Source organism: Prunus dulcis, unplaced genomic scaffold (assembly GCF_902201215.1).
Source record: "Prunus dulcis unplaced genomic scaffold, ALMONDv2, whole genome shotgun sequence".
Taxonomy (NCBI): domain Eukaryota; kingdom Viridiplantae; phylum Streptophyta; class Magnoliopsida; order Rosales; family Rosaceae; genus Prunus; species Prunus dulcis.
This window is the reverse complement of record NW_023010236.1, coordinates 1-12,022: the sequence shown is the minus strand read 5'-3', so window position 1 is coordinate 12,022 and position 12,022 is coordinate 1. Positions and strand designations below refer to the sequence as shown.

The window sequence follows — 12,022 nt, the reverse complement described above, 5'->3', positions numbered from 1 at the left end:
TTTTGCCAAAGGCGAAAAGTTGTTCCTCTTTTACTGCCTCTTGACAGGGCCTCCAATTTTGGTTTTGAGGCATCTTTTCGAAATTCAATTGCGTTATGGGGAAAATCTTGGATGCACGGAGGGCTTCCTGATTTTAATGTCTCGACTTCTGATGTACCTGACTCAAATTCAAAGATTCTAGAAGACATATAAAAGGGTCTCAAATATGGCAATATAAGCTTACGAGGTATGTATGAATGACCTATTCTATATCTGTTTCTCATCAATAGACGTGCATGCAAAAGGCTAAAATTGCCTCTAATTTGATACATAGGAGTTGCACTATAGAATTGGCTCATCTTTTCTAAATATAATTGTTGTGAGATTTTAAAAACGGAAGGAACTTGCTCACCTATTTGGACATTGCAAATTATACTTTGAACCATTATATATGCATGAAAATTTTTTTGTAGGCTGGGTAATACTTTTGTCTCTACCAAGCAAACATATAATTGAAAATGCCGCAAGCTACAGTTACTAATTACTAATCATTGCGTTGGCTAACGCATATAAGTTTTTTTTATTTTTTAGATATCGCATCTGTCATGAATTGTTTTACCATGACTTATTTGGAGAAATCCATTTTAGCTATTCTCTCATCAATCATTTTGCACTATGATCTAGATTTCTAGTGTTAATTTTAATATCATCATGTTCTATGGCATATTAAATTTTGGCCTCAAGTTTTAATCTCAGGCATGCTTAATATCTGATTTGCGGTATAAAGAATATATGTGTGTATAATCAGAGTTTAAGGCAATACTAAACTAAAACATCACACGATCAAGAATTCTATTTTGCACACGATTTCATTCTATCTAACCAAGCTGAGTTTCAGGTTTTTATTATTATTATATATATTAGCATAGCAAATGTATATATGCGAAAGGTTATAAAGTACCAAACCAAAAGATAAAACCTAAAACTAAAAGCTACATAAGCATTTATCTAATTTTATTCCAGCACTAAGCTAAATGTTTTTTATCTCATCAAGTTGACATGTTTTCACTAAGGCTGATGTCGAGAAACATGGAATCATAATCAAGGGTACTTGTGCTTGGCTTGCAATATGGCTAGAGAGAGATAGAATGATTGCATATTTTACAAAGGCCTTTAGTCTCATAAACGCTGCTTATGTTGGGTAGTTTTAATCAAACTGATTTCTAGGTTTTCAAGTAAGCATGACAGTACATATATGCATAAAGGTTTAGTACTGAACTAGAAAGCTAAAACCTAAAACTGAAAGCTACATCAGCATGTATTGTTTTCTAATCTTTTGTTTCACTAACGCATTCTGTTAAGCATGTTTTCGATATAAAGTTTTTATCATTCATGCTTGAAAGGCTATTGATCAAAGACTGGAGATCTCGAATATTGCATTAGTTAAGCGAGCCACAGCAGCTTAACTATTGCAGATTTAGTTTCCAATCTAAAAATTGATCAATAATTGCATCACAACTAGTAGCCTTTTGTGCTATTTTCATCCACAGATGAAAAGAATACAAATTGATGACAGATGTGATGGAACAACATGGAGAAAGGGTTTGTGTAAACTAACAGGAAATTTCTTGATCCACAGATGAGAAATTTTCTCGTACAAGAAGTTTATTCAGACCTAATATTCGTCTAGTGTTTTAGAACATGTTTAACTTATGACCCACAGGTGTAAGTTAATAATGTTTAAGTAAAGCTTCCTGGGGAAATTTTGTCCACGTATATTAATGGTGGAGTGACCCAAAAGATAACGTATGTGAATTAATATAGGAATTTCTCTCTATCCACAGATGTGAGAATTTAACCTACGAAAGAAATTCATATAGCGACTCTTTTGGTGATCACTAAAAACATGTTTGATTCTCAACCCACAGGTGTGAATCAATAATGTACAGATATTTTTAAGCACTATGGGACAGCTTATCCAGATATGTTTGTGTTTTAAAAACTTTTCAGAATGTCACAGTGAACCTTAACTCCATTAGGCGCATATACGGTTTTGTTTTGTTATATGGATTGTAACATGATACATGTCCCATTTATCGGTTTTGATAAATCTCACATGCTTGAGTTGCTGATAATAATTTATTAATAGTGGTCTTAAATAGTCATAAAAGTTGTTTTCATGACTCAAGGAAAGATAAATTCGGTTGATCACATAAAGGGAAACGTGAGCTACTTTGGAACTTTCTTGCTTGGCTATATTGTTTGTTTATGTATGGACATGTTTGAGACTTGGTTGCTTTTTGTATGCATTTAAGTGAATGTTTTTGTAGCATCAATGCAACTTCACATGTAAAAGGATTGATCCGTAAGTGATTTGGATTAAACCATGTATAGTTGGACTGATCCACATGTGTTAAAAGTATTAATTCGTATTTGATGGAATCATGTAAAGTTGGATTAATCCATAAGGTTATGTTCATCATAAAATAAATTGGCTGTTTTGTAAGGCCATGCAATTTGAAGCGTAGATCATGTTTAAGGATATTGTATTACTGTTATTTCTTAATTGAATGAGTTGCATGAATCAAATTGCACTTCTAATCAAGGCTCACTAATTTTGTTTTGAATCAAAAGTGGCACATTGCAATATATAAGATACTCAAGATGCAAACGATCTTTTGATTGCTAAAAGTGTTTAAACTTGATAAAGTGATATTTTATATTTTGCCTTTGTGATATGGTATTAATTGTTTTGTACCTACATGGAACTTAATGTTGAATGTTTAGAATGCATAAGGATAACTAAATTTTGAGGTGTATATTGTTAGCATTCATAAATTTATAGTTGACAATTTTTCCAGTTTTGAACTATGCTAACATGTCGTCTGTTAGGGTGAAGTTATAATTCGAATTAACTAATGACAAAATTAGACGAGAAGGATGATTTTCTAAGGTTTTTGGAGGTGCTGATTTCATGAAAATATGTTGAGAATTTATTTTTTGGTGAATTTATAAATTTGAAACAGATGCACAGTAATTTTCCTGACAGTTTCTGCATTATGTATAATGATTGTTGAATGACCCACATAAAGATCTCCAAATGACCTGAATTTTTGATATGTTAAGCATATACGAGTCTTCATGAATTCTGCAAAATTTCGTGATTATTGGATGTGTAGTTTATTTGTGAGAATTTTATAAGTGATCTGTGTTCAGGAAAAGTATGTGCTGACAGATTTTCTGATTAAATTTGTAGATCAATTTCAGACCTTTTAATTAGCTATAAACGACTCTATAATTTTTATGTATGAAGATTAATGTCTCTAGTTTGTTTCCATGAAATTTGACGCTAATCCGACATATAGATTAATTATGGTAAATTCTCAAGTAATCACATATCATTACGGAAAATTTCTTGACAGTTCTGTGCATTTAGGCTTATACTGTGAAGTACATTTAGGAGCACGCCTTGAAAGTTCTTTTACACCATGTTGTCACAGTGTTTCTAATCATAAGGTTATTGGTGCACTATATATTGAAGTAGCAAAGTAGTTAGTGTTTGCCCAAGTGGGAGAAGTGATGTAGAGTTTTTGGGCTTCACACTCAATACCTTATTATCTTATATTTTGATAAAGCTCATAAAGGTTTTGGAGCATACTTGGAACTGTTTTCTGGCTGTTGACACATTGAAGTTTTACATCTTAAGTGTTAGTTTTATGCATCTATATGTTTATGACTAATGTTTGGGTGATTGGCTGTTTGTTTTAGCTACTAAAGTTCTTACAATGTTTACAGTTTTTTTATTTTGTATTGGTTAAAGAAAATTTAATTGATTTTTAAAGTACAAAGTGAATAAAGTTTAATGCATTCATTACAGTTTTGTTATTTCTCAACTAAAGACCAATATGCATGACATGTTATATGTTTTTCATTACAGTTCTGTTATTTCTCAACTAAAGACCAATCTGCATGACATGTTATATGTTTTTCAAGATATGTGTTAGTAAAGTGCTATTTTGAGAAATAAATTAAAGGAATTAAAGTTGAATCTTAAGGAAACGATTTCGGTGAGAATAATATGATCTGTGCTATGCTCATTTCTTGATGCATTTTCGGTGCAAAACATGTGTTCAATGAGTGGGAGCATTCAATGATCTTCTTTGTTGCATACATTTAGTTTTGACTGTTTATGATTAATCACTTAATGTTCCAGTTCTTCATTAAGGGTTTTAAGGCTAATACGAACAAAGATTGTTTGGATATGTTAATTGTTATTTAATTCATATTTTCAGTTAACAGTGGTTAATCAATGACACTTTTACCTTTCATTGAATTTATGATTACTAATAAGCTTTAAGGTTTTTGTTTCAAGCTTGTAAGGTAGAAGGTAAATGAAAGGAAATTGCATTGGTTGATTGATATACTGTATGAGGTTATTCCCAAAAGTATTAATGGGAAATTTGATTCGATTTGGTTATGCCATTCATTTTCTATATGCAAAATCAGTGGGAGCCGAGTTTTATTCCACTTAATTTCATTATTTTCTTGGAGACAGTTCAGTTATTTTGTTCACTACTGTTTGGTTCAATTCTTTTAATAAATTATGTGACTTCAGTTTTATGTTTATTATTCTTGACAAATGAATCCAGTTACATGTCATATTGCAGTGTAGCTAGCTATAGTCACTGCATAAGACATGAATTCATACCAGAGTCATTAAGGAGAGATCTTGGTAATCTCATAAGGGAGGGTGTATGAATGAAAGTGACTTTGTAAACACAAATTAAGTTTGGTCATAATCATTCTACATTCTAATCTTGACGGAAGACTCATGTGATCTTGAGAGCTCGTATGAGTAATTATAAAGACCTTGAAATATTGAAATGTTCAATAAGTCTTGATAGTTCCATGCTTGTTCTTTTGATTGACAGTGACTTGATTAGGAATTATAGTTGAATTGAATTCCACAGGCCTTACAGTAATTGATATTGAGTTCTTGATGATCATTAGACCAAGTGGGAGAATGTTAGATGTGTAGATGTCTAACCCATTAAAGTGTGGTCTTATAATCATCAAAGGATTCTAAGACTTTATATCAATTAGGAGTTCAAAAAAACTAAACCTGTAGCTCTATAAAGTTAGTGTTTTAAGGCTAATATAAGAGCTAGAAGGATTCCTATCTTAATTGTGGATTAGAAGTTATAAACCTAATGCAATAAGGACTTCTTAAGAGTTTCTTGATGGGCAAGACTCTTAGGAAGATGCATATAAATACAAGTGCCCCTGCTCAACCGATCAAGCCAACCAGCACAAAAGAATTCACCCCATCTAGAATGAGTGTATGAAGGGATCGGATTGAGGAGATGTGCTCTTGTATATTCTCGATTTGTGTTCTATCATGTGCAGTCATTAATATAGTTTACAAGTGGACCAAGAAAATTTATTTGGAGATATATATATAAACTCAAGGGCTATATGCTTAACCCGATTTGTGGGCTAATAAGAAAAAAAATTAGTCTCTTATTTTTGTATCGCACTTAGATGCCTGAATGTTTCAAATTCGGTAACTTTTTGTAAGGGGGATCTTTAATTCATGACCTAAACAATGAACCATTCGGATCATTTTAATGATATCGTTAAGTTGACCCAAACGATTGGTTAACATTGTATTAACTGTTTTTTTAATCTAGCAAATACATATTATGTGGTGTTTATATCGGAAGAGAAGGATTCGGTGGTGACACCCTAGCTGGGTAAAGATATTCAATTCGTTATAGTGTGGCTATTTCCGAAAGCGATATCTTGCAACTAAAGAATGAATTCTTATTATATGTCATCTTTTATAATTTAAATCAAAATCAGAAAGTAACAGGTATTATCATATGATAATTAAATGTGGGGCTAAAGGGCTTCATATATTACGAACTCCTAAATCATAACTGCAGCATAACTAAAGGGTTTAGTCATTGAAAATGGTTATTGTTGGCACCAACAGTCACCAAAGAAGTCATGAAAAAAAGTTACTATTGCCTCATTTTTTTGTAGTGTTTGTAAATTAATATTTCCTATTGTTTCGCGAACATAACCACTGTGAAACCTTATTATTATATTTTCTTACTTTTTTGTTGTTTTTTTTATAGTTTAAATGAAAGTTAAAAAGTAAGAAGTTTTATCATGAAATATATAAATATATATAGTCAAAGTCTTCGTTTAAGTTGCCTGCACTTGGATCCTTGCTTCGTTATAGACTTGAAATGGTCGAAGTCTTTCACTGATGCCGGCAAAGTTTTTTTGTGTGGAAATTTCAGTAGTCTTGCCCTGAAATTTCCTTGGGATGTTTCAGCATGTAGACAACAATAACGTGACAAGTATCCCCACATGCAGTACAACAACTTTGTTTAAAAATTCAGCAGTTTTGAGCACAATACCTGAAACTTCTTAGTTTAGTGGAGAAAATAGTCCTATTTTCTTGAAACAAACAATAGACTGGTTTATTGTCCTGCTGACCAAGACTCATTTATTTGGATATCTAGAACAGCGTCAAGCGCGGATTCAATTAGTAAGTTAATAAGGTGTTAATTATTTGTTTGGGCTTACTCTATAAGGTCATCTCATTATTTGAACCATTCATATTTTAGGTCATCATTAGTGGTGGAGTAAGTAAATTTTCAAGAGAAGGGCAATATTGAAAAGGCTAAAAGCCACAAAAAGAAAATAGAAAAGTTGATAGAAGTCCAAAAATCCAATCAATGGTTGGGTCTAGTCTTCGAATTATTGTTTGTTGATATAAGTCTTTTAACTAGTTTGCCACGTAGATTACATTCCATATTTGACATGTTGATTCAAACTTTTGTATTTAACTTTTTTTTTTTTTTTTATAGAAATTCTATGGTTACATTCATAATTTAGCCAAAAAAGCCACTAGCCACAAAGGGTCAATACAAACTAGCCACAAAAAGGCCATTACAGTAACGGAGCGGTCTAATATCAAAATTAAGAAAATCAGGTATGTCTCCACTAACGATCAGGCAAGATCGAAGAAACTCTGGCATAGGCATCCCAACTAAGATTGCAAACTTAGAATAATAAAAAAGAGATAAAACTTGAAAAAAACCAAGCCATAACAATACAAATAAAACTCTCACCAAGGAGAGATGAAAATCTCTCACAAAGGAGAGATGAAAAACTCTCACAAAAGGAGAGGTGAAAACTACACAGAGAACCCAAAGAGTTTCTGCAACTGATTCCAAACGTAAAGAAATTGCAAAAAAGATGGTGGTGGAGATCCGATGCCGAAATGCAGGTGAAGAGACGCTGAGCCGCAACCGCCTATAATGTTTGGATGAAAATTATAACAAAATTAAGACAAATAGGGAAAACCCTTTGTCTCTGAAAATGGGGGAAGAGGTGAAAGGAGGAAGAGAGTAAGAGAAGAGGGGAGAGGGGAGAGCGGGGAAGAACAATGGCTTCCTCTCCCCTCAAAGTGGAAAACGCTCTAAGAGTGTTTTTTGGGAGAAAGGAGGCTAGGGTTTCCCAAGAAATGCATAAACTTTTGTATTTAACTAATTTGTATTTAAATTTTTTTCTTCCTATTATATCCCTATTGTCTAAAATGAGTAAGATGAGAATTTATATGCCATTAATGATTAGATTTGATCATGTACAATTAAACGAATAATTACATTTTGAATGCATGTCGAACCTTCATTTTTTTGAAGAAAATTTGATATGAGAATTTAGAGACAACCGAGGATCGATTGCTCTGATACCATGCTAAAATATGAATATGGTTTGACTGTATTATGTTGAGTTTTATTCTTCTCCATATGGAGGTATATATAAGAGTTTACATGTGCTATACAAGGAATTAGATACAGTAAAAAATTAGGAAAGTATAGGAATTAGATACAGTAAAGAATTAGGAAAGTATCTCGTAATTATACAATGATTTATCAACTATATAAAAATAGGAAAGTAAATCCCTTAATTAATCAAGGAAGTAAATTGCCTTGATTAATTAGAAGACTCACGTCAACACAATCAAATCTCCAATCTTGGCCAAAAAAGAAATACAAAAAAAATCTATAGCTTATTATAATTTATATGGGAAACTACTGAAGATTACTTATGAACTTTATTAGGTTTTGATTAATGGGCAAATTGTCAGATTTGATTATTTCATATGTTTTCTTGTAAAACTATCGTATCTTGTACTTTGAATGGAGGAAGAAAATCTTGTGTATGGTGAGAGAAATTGCAAGATATTGAAGTAAAATTGAATTGAGTTACTAAGACACTTGTATTCTTTAAACAGGTTGCAGTGTGAAATTTGAAGAACATGCCATATCTATGAGTTGTTGTTCTTCTTGTATGGTTTGGTTTGCTTTTTGAAGATGAAAGGAGGAGGTGATGGAAGAGAGCAACAATCTATTTTAATGTTTCGTAATGTTTGTTTTGGGTGTGAAGCAATTTTGTTTTATTTAAAAATAATCTATGTTTGATGTGTCAATTTTTTGGCTTTTGGATGAAATTTAAATGAGATTGCATTCTTATAAGAAAAGTCAAGTAGATCATGACACAGAAAAATCAAAGAAGATGATTCGGATCCATTTTAATGATATTATGAAGTGGACCCAAAGGCATTATAAAGTCCAAATAATCACGAATGCAGAAAATGTTTCCTGACTTGAACAGTGGGTTGGAGAGATTCCCAAAGCTTAAGTAGTTGTCTATTGTGGAACAAGTGTTTAGTTCTCATTGAACTTTCTTTGTTTTATTTAATTTTTTTTTTAGTCCTTTTTTCTTTTGGAATAGGATGAGAACCACATAACATGAGTATATGGTCAAAGTCTTCCTCTACGTTGTATGCACTCTTGTTTCCATAGGCCCATTGGAAATTTCATGTCTTCTTCACCTGAAAGGAAATTTTCTTAGGGTGGCTTAGAATGTGGACAATGATAAATAGACAAAGTACCTCTCATAACAGCTGTGTTTGAATATTAATCAACAGTTTTGAGCACATACTTGGTATCTTCTACACCTTTGAGTTTAGTAGAGAGAATGGTCTATTCGCTTGAAAACAATATATAGACTATTTGCTTGTCATGGTAGGAGTGGACCAAGAAAATTTATTTAGAGATAGATATAAACTCAAGGACTTTATGCTTAACTCGGTTTGTGGGCTAATAAGAAAAAAATTAGTCAAATTGAAAATCATTTATTCATGAATGTTTTTTTATATTATTTATAGGAAGTATTGTGTTCGTGTATTATTTTTTTTATCGCACTTAGATGCCTGAATATTTTCAGATTTGGTAACTTTTTGTAAGGGTGATCTTTAATTCATTACCTAAACAATGAACGATTTGGATAATTTTAATGATATTGTTAAGTTGACCCAAACGATTGGTTAACATTGTATTAACTGTTGTTTTTATCTAGCAAATACATATTATGTGGTGTTTATATAGGAAGTGGAGGATTCGAGGGTGACAGCCTAGCTATTCTGAAAGCGATATCTTGCAACTAAAGAATGAATTCTTATTATATGTCATCTTTTCTAATTTAAATCAAAATTAAAAAGTAACAGGTTTTATTCACCTTGGTATACGCTCAACCACAATATTGCTTCATATCCTTAAATTAATTATAGCACATGTATCAATGGGTCACCCTTTTTTTCCTTTCTATAATTCAAAAATACTCAATTATATATGAATATATAGAAAGAGAGACACTATCTTAGTCTCAATTATAACATGTACTGCAAGTTTGATGAATTATTGCTATCTAATTAATACTTTACATTGAAATTTATTGAACTCAAACCAGTTTCTTAATTAACTAGTACTATCTGCTTAACACACGACAATACTATAACAATCTTATTATAAGAACACTCGAAGACTCATCTCATAATTAGGGAGTGGTGTAATCCATGCAGACACAGATGCTTCTTCAGCGTAGAGGTCTGTTCATATTATATTCTCCTTCAACTCTAAGTGCTGGCAAAAGGATTAGGAGGCATGGCTAGATTCTCACCTTCTCTTTTCCAGCATTTGAACTACAACTTTCATTGAAGGACGATCTATTGGATGCCATTGGATGCACCACAGACCCACAATTGCGAGTTTCTTAGCAATTGTGACATCTCCGTCGTCGTCACCGATATGGATTCGTAGGTCGTTGCCTTGCTCTAAAAGGTTATAGATCCACTCTGGGAAGTAGACTTGGCTAGTGGAGTCCTCCATGACTTTGAAGTTTTTTCTGCCTCCAACCATTTCAAGTAACAATATTCCAAAACTATAGACATCCGACTTATAGGAGACATTGCCGAAGTTCCTTGAGAAGATTTCGGGTGCAATGTAGCCCAGGGTCCCCCTGGCTGTTGTCATCGATATTGCACTTTGATCCTTAGCACAAAACTTGGCTAAACCGAAATCAGAAACTTTTGGAGTGAAATCTTGGTCTAGCAATACATTATGTGGTTTGATATCGAAGTGCAGGATTCGTTGGTCGCATCCTTGGTGAAGATATTCAATTCCTTTAGCTATTCCTAGAGCGATATCTTGCAACTTATCCCAACCAATGAATGAATTCTTATTATCTGCTGATGATAAGAAATTTTGCAAAGAACCATTTGGTAAGTATTCGTAAACAAGAGCACGAATAAATCCGTCGGCACAAATTCCAACCAAGCGAACCACGTTGACATGGTGGATTTGACACATTGTCCCCACTTCGTTTATGAAATCTTCCCCATTTTCATTTGAATTGTTGAGGATTTTCACAGCAACAAGTAACTCAGAGGAAAGCATTCCTTTGAACACTGTTCCGTAGGCACCTTGACCCAACTTTTCCTTGAATTGACTTGTTATCCTCTTAATATCAGCATAGGAGTATCTACTTGGCTTCATCGCTCTGTATTCATCCAAAAATCTTTCAATTCTAAGCTGATTTTCTTTTTCCTTTTTGTTTGAGTTGTAGACATAGCAGATTGTCGTCCCCGTCGCTATTAGAACTAAACACAGTGCGCAAATACCTGCAAATATTTTCTTTTTGTGTCAAACGTTTTTTAAAGGGTTTTTAGCCATTTTAAACTCTGTTCCAAACATATCCTTGATTAATTTCCTCACCATTATGTTCATAAAAGAAAGAAAAAGGAAGAAGAAAAAAAAGAAATTAGATGAAATGAAGGTCTGCGGATATAGCTTACCTAATATCTTCAGATGTGTCCTTTTAAGATTACGACCTGTAAAAGTTGTTCATGAAATAAGGGCCGGTTTTCAAATCAATGAAATCCAAAATTATAGTTTGCATATAGAATCTTCAATTAATCTTGAAATTATAGTTGGAAAGTAAACTTGGAGTGTAAAATACCTTTGCAATAATGTTCACATGATGGAATGGACCAATGCAATAAGAATTCTCCCATCGCATCATATTTGTATGCAGGATCTGATGTGTGGTCATGCACCTTGATACAAGACACTAAGGGTATTTCATCAAAGGAACAATAATCACCAGTGACAGCGTAAAGATGGTTACCAGAATTGTTGCCATGGCATGGGCTCAATCTCGCCATACACACAGATGTGTTAACATATTCATCTCTTACTGTTGACGGTGGACAACTGAATAAGGTTGCGGGGCCTACGAATTCAAGGGGATAAGAACCAGTACTGTAAAACAACTCCCTTGGCAAGCAACCTTCATAAACATTTTCATAAAATACATAAGGTGTTCCTCTAATTGCATGAGATCTGTAGTTAATCTCATAAACACTGAACTTAGCTGACGACGATGGTAACTCAAGTATAGTCTCGTTGTGGTCAGTGCATGAAACATCAAATCCCCGGAAGGCGCAAGGGATTGGCTGCCTACCTTTAAGGCGAAATGGGTATCGGATGGCTGGGCCGTTGAGGTGACATCTTGTTTCTCTGCAATCTTCATGGCCTACTCCATCATTGAGTGCATCTACTACTATTACGACTATCATGAGCAACCACCGTGAGAAATTCATGATGGCAATAAATTATTTGCA

General features: G+C 33.2%; 1 pseudogene; it reads right to left on the bottom strand.

Moving 5' to 3' along the window:
* Nucleotides 1–9,772: 9,772 nt before the first annotated feature.
* LOC117613259 lies at nt 9,773–12,001 on the bottom strand (annotated as a pseudogene).
* Between the last annotated feature and the right edge of the window lie 21 nt (nt 12,002–12,022).